Below are 15786 nucleotides of genomic sequence, written 5' to 3' on the forward strand. Positions count from 1 at the left end.
ATGATCTTAGCGATAGGAAAATACTTAGAGATAAAAGCATCTTTGCACTTATTCCATGATTCAATACTATTTTTAGGCAAAGATGAAAACAAAGCTTTAGCATGATCTCTAAGCGAAATAGGAAATAGCTTCAATTTAACAATATCGTTATCCACATCTTTCTTCTTTTGCATATCACACAAATCAACGAAGCTATTTAGATGGGTAGCAACATCTTCTCTAGGAAGGCCGGAAAACGGATCTTTCATGACAAGATTCAGCAAAGCAGTATTAATTTCATAAGATTCAGCATCAGTAAGAGGAGCAATCGGAGTGCTAATAAAATCATTGTTGTTGGTATTGGTAAAGTCACACAATTTAGTGTTATCTTGATCCATCGTGACAAGCAAGCAATCCAACACACAAGCAAACAAAAAGCAAGCGGGCAAAAAGAGGAAAATAGAGAAAGAGAGGGAGGATAGAGAGAGAGGGCGAATAAACGGCAAGGGTGAAGTGGGGGAGAGGAAAATGAGAGGCAAATGGCAAATAATGTAATGCGGGAGATAAGGTGGGTGATCTCGTCCTGAGGTGGATTCTCTCCAGGGAAGGGATGGACAAGCTCTCGCCCATGTGGGAGGGCCTATTTAGGATCGCCCGCATCTCCAGGCCTAGCGCCGCACGCCTGGCGACGCAGGACGGGATCCCCATCCAGAACGCCTGGAACATCCAGCACCTCCGGAAGTTCTACCCATGAAGAAAGGCCCATCACCAGTGAAGCAAGGCCCCGTGCCTGTGAAGGTCTCCGCTTGTGACACTCTCACGTAATAATGAGTGGGGATGTACATGCCCCAGAGTCTCAGGAGTGCTGCCCTCGGGCCTCGGGGGCTCCCTCCCACGTCCTAGTGGCAGCACTTAGCTCTATGCTGGTGAGAAGACTAGACTAGGTGCCATACGCGGCTTTTTGTTTGCTTTCCGTATTTGGCTTGCCCCTTTTTCTTAATGGAAATTTGCTTTTTGGTGTTCCTTGCCGGCTTGGTTCCATCGCCTTTTGCCTCTGTTTCTGCCTTCGGTTCCTTGTTTTGACCCGTGCTCTCCCTCGCATGCCTCGCGAGAGGGCTGGATAGGGTGCCTCGTGAGCGTTTTTTCCTGTTCTTGGCGAGGCACCCTCGCCCGAGCTCGCAAGCTGGCGCGCCTCTCTCAATTCGTGCCCCTCGGGTACCGCGATGCGAATCGCTGGGTCGTGGCCGGCTGCGCCCGCGACCAGGGCTCGGAAGAATAAGAGTTTCCTAACGAATTTTTGCAGTTCCTAGATGCCTCCTGAGCAAAGGAGGCCTCGCCAGGCACTGGGAAATGCGCGCCTCACGAGGCGGACACTACTTCGAGCGTGCCAAGCTAAGTTATTTCTATGCGTTTACATAAAACGCTGATGCTGCAACACGACATAGGAACGATAAACATATCATAGGAAATTGGAAATCATGGTCCATTGCACGCCCCTGCGGGGCCCCATACTTGTCTCTCTCTTAATGTAGGAAGAAAGGTAGAACGAAGCAAAAGTGGCGCGTGCCCCCATGGCAGTTTGCGAGGATGGGTCCATGGCGCTCTCCTGGGCTCAGCCAGACCCCTCCTCACGCTTCACTGGAGCACAGCGACGAGACGACCCGCTGCCGCCCTCGAAACTGGCACGGTGGCGTGGCGACTGGTCGTAACCGCCGCTGCTGGAGCTGTCATCGGAAGAAGAGCCGCCATAGTTGGACGAGCCATGGCCAGCGCCAAGGACAAGGCCACCTTCATCCTCGTCGTGATCGTCGCCAAGGCCGAGCACCTCGTCGCCATCATTGTCCTCGGGGCAGCACCGGACACGGCGACCATCTTCCTCGAATACCCGCACGTAGAGGGTCGCATCACCGTCATACTTGAAGTGGAGGGTGCACCGCCTGCCCAGGCCGCGCGTGCGGGCAAACATGTGCCAGCCGCGAACCAGGGCTGCTTTGCCTGCGACGGAGACTTCCACCGCGACCCATGAAGCCTTACTGCAGCAGCCGTCTGCCTACAGCCAGAGACCGCCTGGACCTACGGCCGGCAGTTCACCGGCAAAGACCCGCGGGAACTAAAGCCAGGTGCCAGCCGGGTTCTCCGACCACACGATGAACTCCGGCATCACCTCCGCCGAGTGGAAGCGCGGCCGAGGAGGCCGCGCAACCATGGCGCGCCTCACTTCATCGACAGGACTGCCACGACCTGGGCGACTCCCACTGCGCGAGGAGGCGCCGCCGCAGCCGCGAGAGGCCACGGTGGGGGTTGCGGCGTGCTTACGTGGGCGACCATGCCCCCTCTTGGGTGGCGGCTGTTGGCGTCCTGGGAACGGGGGTCCCCAGACTTGCCTGCCCACGTCCCACGGCGTGGCTGGGCTGGCAGGTCTATATGACCCATCTTCATCGACAAGGCATTCAAGACCCTTCCGAGGGGCCAAGCCTCGCGAGGCAAACGACGCAAGACCTCCCCAGGAGCGGCCTCGCCAGGCAGGCTCGCGAGGGGCGGAGATATCAAGGTAGGGCAGACCTCGCAAGGTCCCTGTGACATGAACCATGACGATCAAGACTAGGCGGGCACCAGCGCGCAGTGTCCTTGTTTCCTCTTTGGTGCCAAGGGGGCAAGTGCAGGCGCGGAGTACCAAGGCATCAGGCAAAGGTTTCCATATTGGTGCAACAAGACCAAGACCAAAAGGACGGCAGGACGGAGGTCACCATGGAGCCCAAGACGGCGTCACCACCAGAGCCTTTGGTAGGCGAAGACCACCTTTTGTCAGGATAACTTGTACTAGTTGTCCCCTTTCAAATTGGCCGTTGTTGGCTCCCTTCCCGCTCAATATTTGGGGAGAGGACTAGGGCCTATATAAGTAGAACTAGGGATCACAAGAAAGGTGACCAGATCACAAGGACGGGGACGAGAGACAAGTGAGGATCGGCCTCATCGCAAGTCCACCAAGCACAAGAACACCTCAACCTCAGGAGGCTGTTCTTCCCCTTGTAACTGTTCTTCATCAGCCCAAGAGGCAATCCACCACCACCACACTGGAGTAGGGTATTACACCACAACGGTGGCCCGAACCAGTATAAATCTTGTGTCTTTCTGTGTTGTGAGTTCGTTGAGTTCATCTGCGAGATCTTAGAGAGCCAGGGCGTGGATCGATAGGGAGAAGACCTTCGCGTGCACCCCAGTGTTCGAACCTCAAGGATTTTCCCGAACCTGTGACCCGACATTTGGCGCACCAGGTAGGGGTGCACCGAAGCTTCCTTCCGTCGCTCCGTGCTCTGTTGCTTCACCGTCTCCACGGCAGACGCGCGCCACGCTCATGACGAGTGCCGGGCTGCCCTCGTCGCCCATGTTGCTCAGATGGCACCCGTCGGCGGGCCACCTCGTCGTTCCCGTCGCCTGCCACCAATGCCGCCACCGGCCTGGCGGGGAACGAGTAGCAAGCATCCTCGCTGCATCCCTCGGTGCGGCGGGACGGCCGCACTGCCACTCCATCGCTGAACCGGCCGGTTCTTGTTCCCATGCACGTCACCCGCCCATAGATGCACGGGATGTGCTCCTCACGGCGCACGAGCTCTTGCACCACCGTCCGGTCGAGACCTCTACGAGGACTGGCTTGACCGCATCGCTGAGCTTGTCCGCGCCGCAGGGGGATCCCCTGTGTTGTCCCTCTCTCCGCCTCGCCCTCCGCTAGCTACGGGTATGTTGACTTACCCCGCAATGTCAAATGAATTGTGTAGTATTTAAGCAACCAATTGTTATTCTCTTTTCTTACTATATTCCTACCTAATAACTTCTAGTTACCAGTACACTTTTCTATTGCCCTGTTTTAACTAAATATTCCATGTACTCCCATTTCTATCAGAATGCGCCGGTGACAAGGAGGCTCCGGAGGTGGAGAACGGGGCTGCCAACAAGCAGAGGCAGGGCGAGCTAGAACCACAAGTGACTCCAGCAGGCCTAGACTTAATCAGCAGCCTCCCCAATGATATGTTGAGAGTCATCATCTCCCTCCTCCCAATCAAATATGGGGTGCGGACAACCCTCCTTTCCCGGTGGTGGCGCCCCCTATGGAACTCCAACCCTCTCGACCTCATCGACACCCACGAGCTCTGCCATGGCTATATCAAAAGCTTGGATGCATTATCCAAGATCCTCGGCAGTCACCTTGGCCCAACCAAAGGCCTTAGAATGGGCAAGTTTCATTCCGATGGCAAGGACCGAGCCAAGCTTGACGACTGGTTCTGACCCCCCGCCCTAGATCAGCTCAAGGATCTCACTTTTGATGATGGGCATATGCGGTCGCTGCCAACGTCCACACTCTGCCTCGCGCCCACGCTGCACGTCGCCAAGTTTAGGAACAACCATTTCCCGCCCCTTAATGACATGCCTGCTCCTATTCTACCACAACTGAAGAACCTCGAGCTTGTCGCCGTCTGACTCTCACAGGGTGACATTGAGCGGCTGCTCCGTGGCTGTAATGCACTCGAGTACCTTCGTCTTCAGGCGATCAATGGGTTGAGTACCTTCCACATCACCTCCATGACTCTCCGGACTATTTATGTGTGTTGTTGGTGCGGCAGGAAGACATCACAAGATGTGTACCATGGTATGGTCATCCAGGACACACCGGCACTTGAGATATTACTTGTAGTTGATCAAGAAGGTCCAACAAGAATCAATGTCATTTCTGCGCCGAAATTGACAATGGTGGGCTACTCATCTGACAAATGCTCCGAATATTGGATCCACACCCGTTCAGGTACAACAACCGCCTTCTACCTCTCCTTCTACAAATTAACATTATTTCTATTTTTGAAGATGTTTGTTTGTCTGTCATTCAGAAAATGATTTCAACAAGCTTGACCCCGAAACTGCGCACAGTGAAGGTCTTGGCACTAGAATCCATCGGGCCCGACCTGGAGCAAGTTGTCAGTTTCCTGAGATGCTTTCCGTTCCTGGAGAAGCTATATATCAAGGTGATATTCCTTTCCTGTTAAATGTTAACCATAAGGGAGTTCAATTTGTGACTCCCTTTTCCAAGTTTACAATGACAATGTACTACGATTTCTGAAGGTTCTTTTGGAAGATTTTAGTACATACATGTCCCCCCCATATTGGTTGCTTGATCCATATGGTTACAATCAATAAGCATTTCTCCTTTGGATTCATTTGTACTATTTTTCTTAGGGAACTTTTCATCCACTCCAACCTCTTGTGAAGAAGGCTACATTTTTCTAGAATGTAATCAAATGCCCATGTTAATCATGTCAGATCAAAGATGACATGTTAGTGCATTTTACGAATCCTGCAAACCAAACAACTAGGCCTGTAGTAATGTTTAAAACTGCATGTAGGCACTAACACGTTTTCTTCTTTTGCAGATAAGATTAGGCCCAGTGGTGGATAATGTGATACAATATAACAATCACGTCGAATGCCTAGACCTGCATCTCGCAGAAATTACTTTGAACTCCTATCGAGGGACCTTACCGGAGATTATATTCTCCAGGTTCTTTGTTCTCAGAGCTAGGGTGCTGAAGGAAATGAGGTTTGCCGTACATTTATTTCACAAAAATGAATGGTTTGTTGATCAGCATCGGCGCCTGCGGCAGAATGGAGTAGGCTCCAAAAATGCTGAATTTCATTTTGGAACTTCAGATGACAGAGTAATCGGAAGTCATCGTGTCAACCCCATGCATGACTTCTCATAGGCTGACCCCTTTGCAAAAATTGTGAGGTTTTGAAGCCAGACTTAGAAGCGGTGATATTAGTTTGAACCTCTCTGATATCCATGTTCAGCGGATCAGCGCCAGTGTTTGCAGCTAATGAGCTGAATTTCATTTCTAATATCAGTTTGAACCTTGTAATCTTCAAATTTGAGCCATATAACTCTGGAATTTGAACCTTGTAACATTTTGAGATTTTGTGGTACAATTGTTGAAATGGCATCGTATGAGGCTCGTATATTGCTAGCACTATTTTGACCTTAATATGCAATGGTCTTAGATTTTATTAACCATTCTCGAATCAGTTTACCTTGTCGATCTCACAGCAGATGATCTGTATAGCTAACTCGACTGCGATCTTTGACATTATTGCACACAGTTGGTTTCTTCCACTGTGTGCACTGTAGAGCGCAGAATTAATTATTGCACTTGAGTGTCCATCATCACCCTTCTGTGTAACTTTGACCTCATCACCCAAGGGTAAACTTGTGACCGAAGTCATTCCAAACACTTCGTTTTACAAAGCTTTTTGCGAATAAACACCCACGATTTGTCCCTCTTCTAGCCGACGCGTGGCCAAACAAGCCGGGCGGGAAGCTTGCACGGTAAATAGAGCGGTAGCACGGGAACAGGCTCACCGATGATACATTTGGTGCCTCTTCGAGCCCACAAGTGTGGTGCGGTGTTGTCAAGCGTGCACTGGAATCCTCCGCTATAAACGTCGGACAAGACATGACGATTACATGCCGGCCGGCCCCCATTTATTACAACAGCCATTTAACCTACCCTTGTGTCTCTTCAACCTTTCGATTGTGCCCCACCATTGCAAGAAGCACACCCACCACGAGAAATTCTTAGAGGGTATCCTGCGCGGCTCCAATGGCACTTCGAGCGGCTGCCGACGACGAGCGGCAATTCACCATGTGTACACCAACGAACCGGTCTGGGTGGAGCACTCCATCCACATCATGGAGTTGTTGCTTGCCAGGGAGAAGTACAAGGTGGTCGGGTTTGACCTTGAGTACACCCGCACTCATGCTGTAGCGACCCGACCCGAATGGGTCAAGTCTCTATGCTTACGTGTCATCCCTGGATCGGTATGCTGACACACACAGTACTCGAAGGATTTATAACAGAGGTAAATCACATGTATAAAGTAACGTAAATACTATTACCTCAATCCAAATAGCGGAAGCAACAAGGTTGTGGATTCCCATCAACACCAACGGCAAAGTTGAGTGTAGAAATCGTAACCCTAACGTATCACTTACTCGTCGTAAGAAACCTGCAACATAAGACGTTGCAGCTCGAAAACGGGTCAGTACATTGAATGTACTGGCAAATTCACACCATAGAGAATGATGAACAATGGCTATCACTACATGCATATTTGGCTGGTGGAAAAGCTCTATGGTTATAAGGTTTTTGCGTAAAGCTAATTTTTCCCTACTGCAAAGGAATAAATTTATTTAACTATCATGGTGGTTGTGTAACATTGAGAATGGTTGACAGCATTCTCAATCCCAATTAAAAATAATTAAAATCCAACAACATTAATTAGAAGTAGCATGATGAGATTCACAATGATATTCAAGTACTAGATACTCAAGTTGTCCATAACCGGGGACACGGCTAATCATGATTAGTTTGTACACTCTGCAGAGGTTTGCGCACTTTTCCCCACAAGACTCGATCGCCACCGATGGATTTCTCGCACTACATGGTGTTTGAGAAACGGATGACCGAGACACAGTCTTTCAAAAGCGCTAGCACCTTACGATGGATAGACCGGTACACCTACTTTCCCCTACATCTGCTAGTCTACCCTGTAAGAGTTCGCACGACTTAATCAACTATGCCAGAGCCCATAATGGCTTGTGGCTGCACACGGAAGTTTCTAGCATGAAAGATCTTATGATCCCTTTGAGCCTGGGTGGCGTTCCAAAAAAACAGGCAAGTCCTCATAGATATCAGGTGCCTCAATCCACCCAGATGTGTGTTTAAGTTGCCACCTTAGATAAACCATTAAAATTATCAACTCACATCTGTCATGGATATCACTCACCCAATCCACGTCTACTAGCATAGCATGGCATAATAAGCAAACGTAGAAGTAACTCCCAAAGGTTTGATAATGAACAGGTAATAGGTACTACCTCATCTACTACCCATCCCACAGTTTAATTAGATCCTAATCATGCAAGGTGAGAGGATTGATCTAATGCAATAAAACATGGGTTGTAGAAAAGGTATGATCAAAGTGTGAACTTGCCTGCAAGGTTGATGAAGATGATTCGCACTCAAAATCTCTTGATAGATCTACTCGTCACACTCCGGTCAATCTATCGTAAGCAAGCAATAGTAACCACACAATAAGTACTCATCTAATGCACAAGTAAAACTCGAACGAGAGAACGAACAAGAAAGTTCAACTTAAGAACTCCGGTTGCAAAGAGAGAATGAACCGAACAAACGACGGAAAACAACGGCGGAAGAAAACAACTCGGTTCTAGCAAGTTGAAACTAGGTCAAATTTTACCATAGAAAAAACTTGTTTAAGTTGATTCGACGGAACGGCGGTTTCGAAACGAAACTCCAGGCGCTTGAATCACCTGATTCCGATAAACGAGCGAGAAGAAAGACTAGAACGAAGATCGGATCTGAGATCGCGATCGCGGAATAAATCCGACGAGAAGAAAAAGAAGAACGGTTATACGAACAGACGTTCCTTAACCTAGAAGAATCCGGTGATCACGTTCGTTAGGATGAACGGTCCAAAGGCAACTAAATCGGAAAAGAAAACGAATCCGATCTAGGGTTTCGGAGAAGAAAACCGAAACGAAAAACCGATCTAGAAAACGAACCAGAGGAGAAGAAAAGAATCAGAACGATTAGAAGAAAACGATCCGAGGAAAAGAGACGCGGGGCAACCTCCGGCGAGGGGCTCCGGCGGGTGGCGTAGGGCGGCGGCGGCGTGGGCAAGATGCGGCGATGGCGCGGGTGTGGGGTGGCGCGGCGGCGGTGTAGAGCGCGGGGTGGGCCGCGGCTTCGGGCTTGGGGGCTTGGGGTTTGATTTGATGATTTAGAGGGGGGGTCTTGGGGTATTTATATTGGTGAGGGGGGGATTTACTTGGGGTAGGGGACAAGAAAAAGAATAGGAATAGGAAATAGACTAAGAATAGGAAAGAATAAACGGAGTAGGACTAGGAATAACGAAACAAGGAAAAAGAGACAAGGGGGCGCCCTAGAATCCTAAAAGGATTCGGCAACAGGGAGAGGCGGCGGCGGCCTCCTGGCAGCGCTGGCGCACGGCGCCTAGCGCCTGGGAGCGCAGGGGCGGCGGCTTGGCTTGGGCCTTTGGCCCAGCTGGCGCTACTGATTTTTTTAACAGATTTCGCACGCAGAAAAACATAGAAAAGAAAATCTAAACGAGCTCCAAAATTACTAAAGTAAATTTTCCCCGACTCCTAAAAATGAGTCGAACAAAATGAACTTTTCTCCGGACCTAAAATGCAATTTTCGAAAACGCGCATTTTTCCCTATCCAAAGAAAAACAAACAAACACCGGAAAACGAAATTTGATCTATTTATTAAATCTTCATTTTTCCTATATTTCGGGAAAGTCATATTATTCCCTCTCTTATATTTTTTGACGTCGGAAAAATAATTGAAGATGAAATAAATAAATCAAATGATCCTCTTTTCCAATTCGAGAAAACTCTCAAATAAGAAAATAACGGAATCTCCAACTCTCTTCGAAGGTCCTTGAGTTGCGTGAAATTTCTAGGATCGACCAAAAAGCAAGAAAATAAGATATGCATGATGATCTAATGTATTCCAATTTGAAAATAAATAAATTCAAAAGAACTTTGAATTTAATTCTTTGAAACTCCCAACTCATATTTCATAATTTGAAGAAGTCATTTTATCTTCTCTCGTGAAAATCATTGAGTTGCTTAAAGTTTCTGAATTGGAAATATTTCCTAATGGAATTCAAATATTTTTCAAACACCCTTTTCATTTTAAATGGAAGAAGTCATGTCATCTTCTCTCTAGGGTTTTGTGTTGAAAGAATTTGAATTCATGGAGATCAGAAAGCAAATATGAAAGTTTGGGAAAGTCCTTTTATTCCCTCTCATTTAACTTTCAAAAAGTTTCGAATTCACTCACTTTCCGACAATCAATCAAACAATCAGTCAAATCTATCTATTTATTATAACATTCCAAAATTTAGACTTTTGGGATGTTACAAACCTACCACCCTTAAAATGAATCTCGTCCTCGAGATTCGGAGAGGCTAGCGAGAAAAGGTTAGGGTTTGGGGGTCTCCTCAAAATCCATTGATCATCATAGGGGTCTGGGGTGCTACCACCCTTAGAAGCATGGTTACTATTCCATCGAAACTCATATACTTCATCCATATTGTTAACAGTGTCGGTCTTCTTAGATCTTCAGGACAATTCCTTATCCGGGCCCTTCCGGTAGTGGCATAACCTTTTCCTCAATTCTTTTGTACTTTCATCCTGGTAAGGTTATTTCGAGATTGGGTCTTCTTAGCTAACGGGTCTGGCGCCATTACTAAACAACTATCAATATCTCATGGTGGTCAACCATTTATGGTTTCTCCTGCGGGAAATGGGTCTGGGTTGATCCTCACCGTATAACCTATGGTTGGCAAAAAGTTGCCGTGTACAAGGGAAATTTTTTTATACCATTCTAAGGTTTAACAAGGTTTAATATCGTCGTCTCTCTACTATAGGTAAGTCACTCAGATTTACCATCCCATATAGCAAGGCGAACAATAAGAGTAAGTCGTTATGGTGATCAATCCATCCCGCACCCAAATCATTACCTTGTATACGGTTTAGTGAATCTCGCATTCTAACACTCGGTCATCCTCACAAGCATTGCAGAATTTCTCTCGTCGACGAACCAAGTTCGGAATAATCCATTGATTCTGCAAGCCAGACAAACATCTATCATTCCTTCACAACTCTCAGGTTTTGCATTACTCCTATAGGATCGTCTATCGATAAGGGCATATCCTCTTCCAGGGTTTTTCCTTCAACAAGAGTGTGCTTGCTTCTTGGAAGGTCTTGGGACCTGTGGGTTATGGCCCATCTCATCACTTGTAGTCCTTGAACTTATCATCGGGCAACTTATCGTTATCCCAACATCCAACTTCCAGCTTCCTAGCATACTTAGATCCATCCAATTGTACTGTCTTCCTTCCTTCTATTGGCTCCAAACTAGGACATGTTTACTCAGACTCATCATGGAATTTCCATTGATCCATATTTCCGACATCATGCCTCCTTTATATCCAATAGTAATTCACCTCTTCATCCTCGTGGGATATCCCTCATACCAAAATAAAACTTATACTTATGAAATCCATGTTCCACTTCGTGGAACATCATTATCCTTTCCAGGGTCAAGCGTCCTTACAGGGGAATATTGGCCATCTCTGCATGGCACTTCTTCAACAGGGAAACGTGAAACACATCTTGAACTCCTGACAGTCCTTCGGGTAACTCCAACTTGTAGGCCACTTCTCTCATACGCTCCAAAACTCAGTATGGTCCTACAAATCTCGGGGCTATCTTTACCTTAACTCCAAATCGTTTAACTCCTCGCAGAGGAAACACATGAAGACATGCTTTGTCTCCAATATCATAGACTACCTCCTTGAGTTTTTGAGTCTACATAACTCTTCTGCCTGGACTGAGCTACCTTCAGTCTATCTCGAATCAACTTAACATTCTCTTCTGACTCCTTGATCACATTCGGTCCAAACAACTGTCGGTCTCCAACTTCATCCCACATACTCTTGGGGTATCACACATATCGAGACAAAACTCGTATTCATTTTGTCTGAAATCCATTACAGGGTACTACCACCCTTAAAATGCACAAATCTTCCATAGACCATATTTCTCTGATCCTCAGAATGGCCAAAATTCTCCTTCATAGAGTAACAACTCATAAAATCCATATCAGTACCAATGATGCTACTTTATTGATTCTCAAATTATTACAATCTCCTGTTTTTCCATTACATGCCTCAACTCAACACCTCAATATAAAGGAAAATGTCCTCACTACTACGACTATATTTCTTCTGTTACAAACTCAACTACTTATCACAAGTCTCCTTCTCCTTCGGACAATCTCTGGCAAAGTTCCCTGCTTTATTACAACTAAAACATATTACTTCTGACAAGTATCGAGGTTTCCTTTTTGGGCATTTGTTGAGGTAGTGCCCTGACTCCTTGCACCCATAACAGATGGCATGACTCATATCCTTCCCGGAATCCAATCTACTTCTCTTTCTGGACTTTTCCATTCCAATCAGGGCTTCTATTTCCTGTGGGTCATACTCTACTTCCTTAGCCGGGAATTCTACTAGATCCCCATTCATACAATTTTGGGAGATGTGTCCTTCTTCTCCACATGAATAGCAAGACTTGGTGCAGGGTTTAATTGGTTCTTCTTTGGGTGTGTCCTCCACCTCTTTCTTCATCACAGGTTCTTCTAAACTTTCCATAAGAGCTCCTTTCATTGCTTCTTCCTTCTGCTGGATGGTTCTTTGTACCAAGGGGTAAATGTGACACTGAGCAGGATAGTGGGTAGTCCCTTCACACAAGAAACAAGTGATCTACCTAGTTGGGCATTCTTCAGCTGGGTGACTTCCTTCACAATTAGGGCATTCATCCTTGTGTTCTTTATGGTTGTGTCCGATTTCTCCACAAATCTTGCATGCACAAGGTTTCTTCATGTCTTTTCCATAAGGCTTCAACTTCTGGGACACAAACTGTGACTTTAGCAAAATCAACTTAAATTCTTTCCAAGTGGTTACTCCTTGCCATCCATTGATGGTTTGGTACATCCTCCACCAAGTAGCAGCACCTCTTTCAAAGCATTGAAGAGCATACTGGGCCATATCCTTTCCGACTATAGGGTTGTTCTCCATATGATCCTCCATGTTCTGAATCCATCGGTCTGTCTCCAATTGACTCATCGGTCTAGAAAATACAAGCTCATCTCCATTCATCATCTATTGGGTCCATGGGTTTGGGGTGAGATAAGAGAGATAGAGAGGGACGCACACAATGCAAACAACAGTTTTGAAAAGACAGATTTTTGTTGTGGCTGTCGAAAAACATCAAACAAATGAAAGCTCACAATCGTCGCATCTAACGTAGGTATATAACAGGGGTTTGGTCTTCTAAAGGTCAATAACTCTTCAACGTCTCCAAACTCTTCAAGCCTTGTTCAAGCCTCCAATGGCTTCTTCCAATCATGCTTGTCCTTCTCAAGTTCTTTTGCCAGATCAATCTCTGTTGACGTGAAATCTCTCGTGACATCCTTTAATATTCTAGAGTTGTATTTCAAACTTATAGGTTTCAACATCCTTGGCATGAACCATTGTCATACTATCCTTCAGTTCCTGACAAATCTCCGGTATCTCGAGGTTGTAGCTCCTCCAGCTTGGCTACTTTAGCTTCTTGGACCTAAGTTCTTCACAAAATGCTTCCTTGTCAAAATACGGCTTCATGGAGCTGCACCTTAAACTTCTTGATGTACTACTCCAGATCCTGGTGATACACCGGCTAAGGTTAAAACTTCATCTTACTAATAGGTGCTCCATCAGCCTTCTTCCATCAAATCCATTCTGAAGAAATGCATCCTTAACTCGGCACGGTGACAATAGCATCAGCGGGCGATGACATCACGGATAACCGTGTTTCTGCTCTTTTCATTCCCATGAGCTATCATTCCATAGTTGATATCTCCTGCCTTAGGGTTTTCTTGACAAAACTTTGAGTTCTCAACTCTCCATATTTTGACCTTTCTCCAATACACCTTGATCTCGGGTATTGACAACTTCCATAGTCTGCCAAGTTCCATAGGGGTAGCATTCCTAGGTCATACAAATCTGGGGATTCTTCAAAGCCTCCAATTCTCCTAGTCTTTAGAGTCTTCAACGTTGTAGTTTCCATTATCATAATGTATGGTAAAATCCTCTTCATTCCGAATGGTCTTACTTGTCTGATATCCTGTACTTCTTGGAGTGGTCTCATCAGTCGAATCTTCGAGTGGTCAAAAGGGGAAAGGGGTATGGTCTCACTAAAGGAATTTTTGAATAAGCTCAGAAGAGAAGAGAGGTAAAAGATCTTTTGAAAGGGAAAGTTGTAGAGAAAAATCTTTGCTATGGGCTTGCCAGTTTCTAGGGTCACGTCCTACAGTCAACATGTGCTCTGATACCATCTTGTAGCGACCCGACCCGAATGGGTCAAGTCTCTGTGCTTACGTGTCATCCCTGGATCGGTATGCTGACACACACAGTACTCGAAGGATTTATAACAGAGGTAAATCACATGTATAAAGTAACGTAAATACTATTACCTCAATCCAAATAGCGGAAGCAACAAGGTTGTGGATTCCCATCAACACCAACGGCAAAGTTGAGTGTAGAAATCGTAACCCTAACGTATCACTTACTCGTCGTAAGAAACCTGCAACATAAGACGTTGCAGCCCGAAAACGGGTCACTACATTGAATGTACTGGCAAATTCACACCATAGAGAATGATGAACAATGGATATCACTACATGCATATTTGGCTGGTGGAAAAGCTCTATGGCTATCACTACTGCAAAGGAATAAATTTATTTAACTATCATGGTGGTTGTGTAACATTGAGAATGGTTGACAGCATTCTCAATCCCAACTAAAAATAATTAAAACCCAACAACATTAATTAGAAGTAGCATGATGAGATTCACAATGATATTCAAGTACTAGATACTCAAGTTGTCCATAACCGGGGACACGGCTAATCATGATTAGTTTGTACACTCTGCAGAGGTTTGCGCACTTTTCCCCACAAGACTCGATCGCCTCCGATGGATTTCTCGCACTACATGGTGTTTGAGAAACGGATGACCGAGACACAGTCTTTCAGAAGCGCTAGCACCTTACGATGGATAGACCGGTACACCTACTTTCCCCTACATCTGCTAGTCTACCCTGTAAGAGTTCGCACGACTTAATCAACTATGCCAGAGCCCATAATGGCTTGTGGCTGCACACGGAAGTTTCTAGCATGAAAGATCTTATGATCCCTTTGAGCCTGGGTGGCGGTCCAAAAAAAACAGGCAAGTCCTGATAGATATCAGGTGCCTCAATCCACCCAGATGTGTGTTTAAGTTGCCACCTTAGATAAACCATTAAAATTATCAACTCACATCTGTCATGGATATTACTCACCCAATCCACGTCTACTAGCATAGCATGGCATAATAAGCAAACGTAGAAGTAACTCCCAAAGGTTTGATAATGAACAGGTAATAGGTACTACCACATCTACTTCCCATTCCACAGTTTAATTAGATCCTAATCATGCAAGGTGAGAGGATTGATCTAATGCAATAAAACATGGGTTGTAGAAAAGGTATGATCAAAGTGTGAACTTGCTTGCAAGGTTGATGAAGATGATTCGCACTCAAAATCTCTTGATAGATCTACTCGTCACACTCCGGTCAATCTATCGTAAGCAAGCAATAGTAACCACACAATAAGTACTCATCTAATGCACAAGTAAAACTCGAACGAGAGAACGAACCAGAAAGTTCAACTTAAGAACTCCGGTTGCAAAGAGAGAATGAACCAAACAAACAACGGAAAACAACGGCCGAAGAAAACAACTCGGTTCTAGCAAGTTGAAACTAGGTCAAATTTTACCATAGCAAAAACTTGTTTAAGTTGATTAGACGGAACGGCGGTTTCGAAACAAAACTCCATGCGCTTGAATCACCTGATTCCGATAAACGAGCGAGAAGAAAGACTAGAACGAAGATCGGATCTGAGATCGCGATCGCGGAATAAATCCGACGAGAAGAAAAAGAAGAACGGTTATACGAACGGACGTTCGTTAACCTAGAAGAATCCGGTGATCACATTCGTTAGGACGAATGGTCCGGCGAACGGTCCAAAGGCAACTAAATCGGAAAAGAAAACGAATCCGATCTAGGGTTT

This window comes from Triticum urartu, chromosome 6 (assembly GCF_003073215.2).
Source record: "Triticum urartu cultivar G1812 chromosome 6, Tu2.1, whole genome shotgun sequence".
NCBI classification, from domain to species: Eukaryota; Viridiplantae; Streptophyta; class Magnoliopsida; order Poales; family Poaceae; genus Triticum; species Triticum urartu.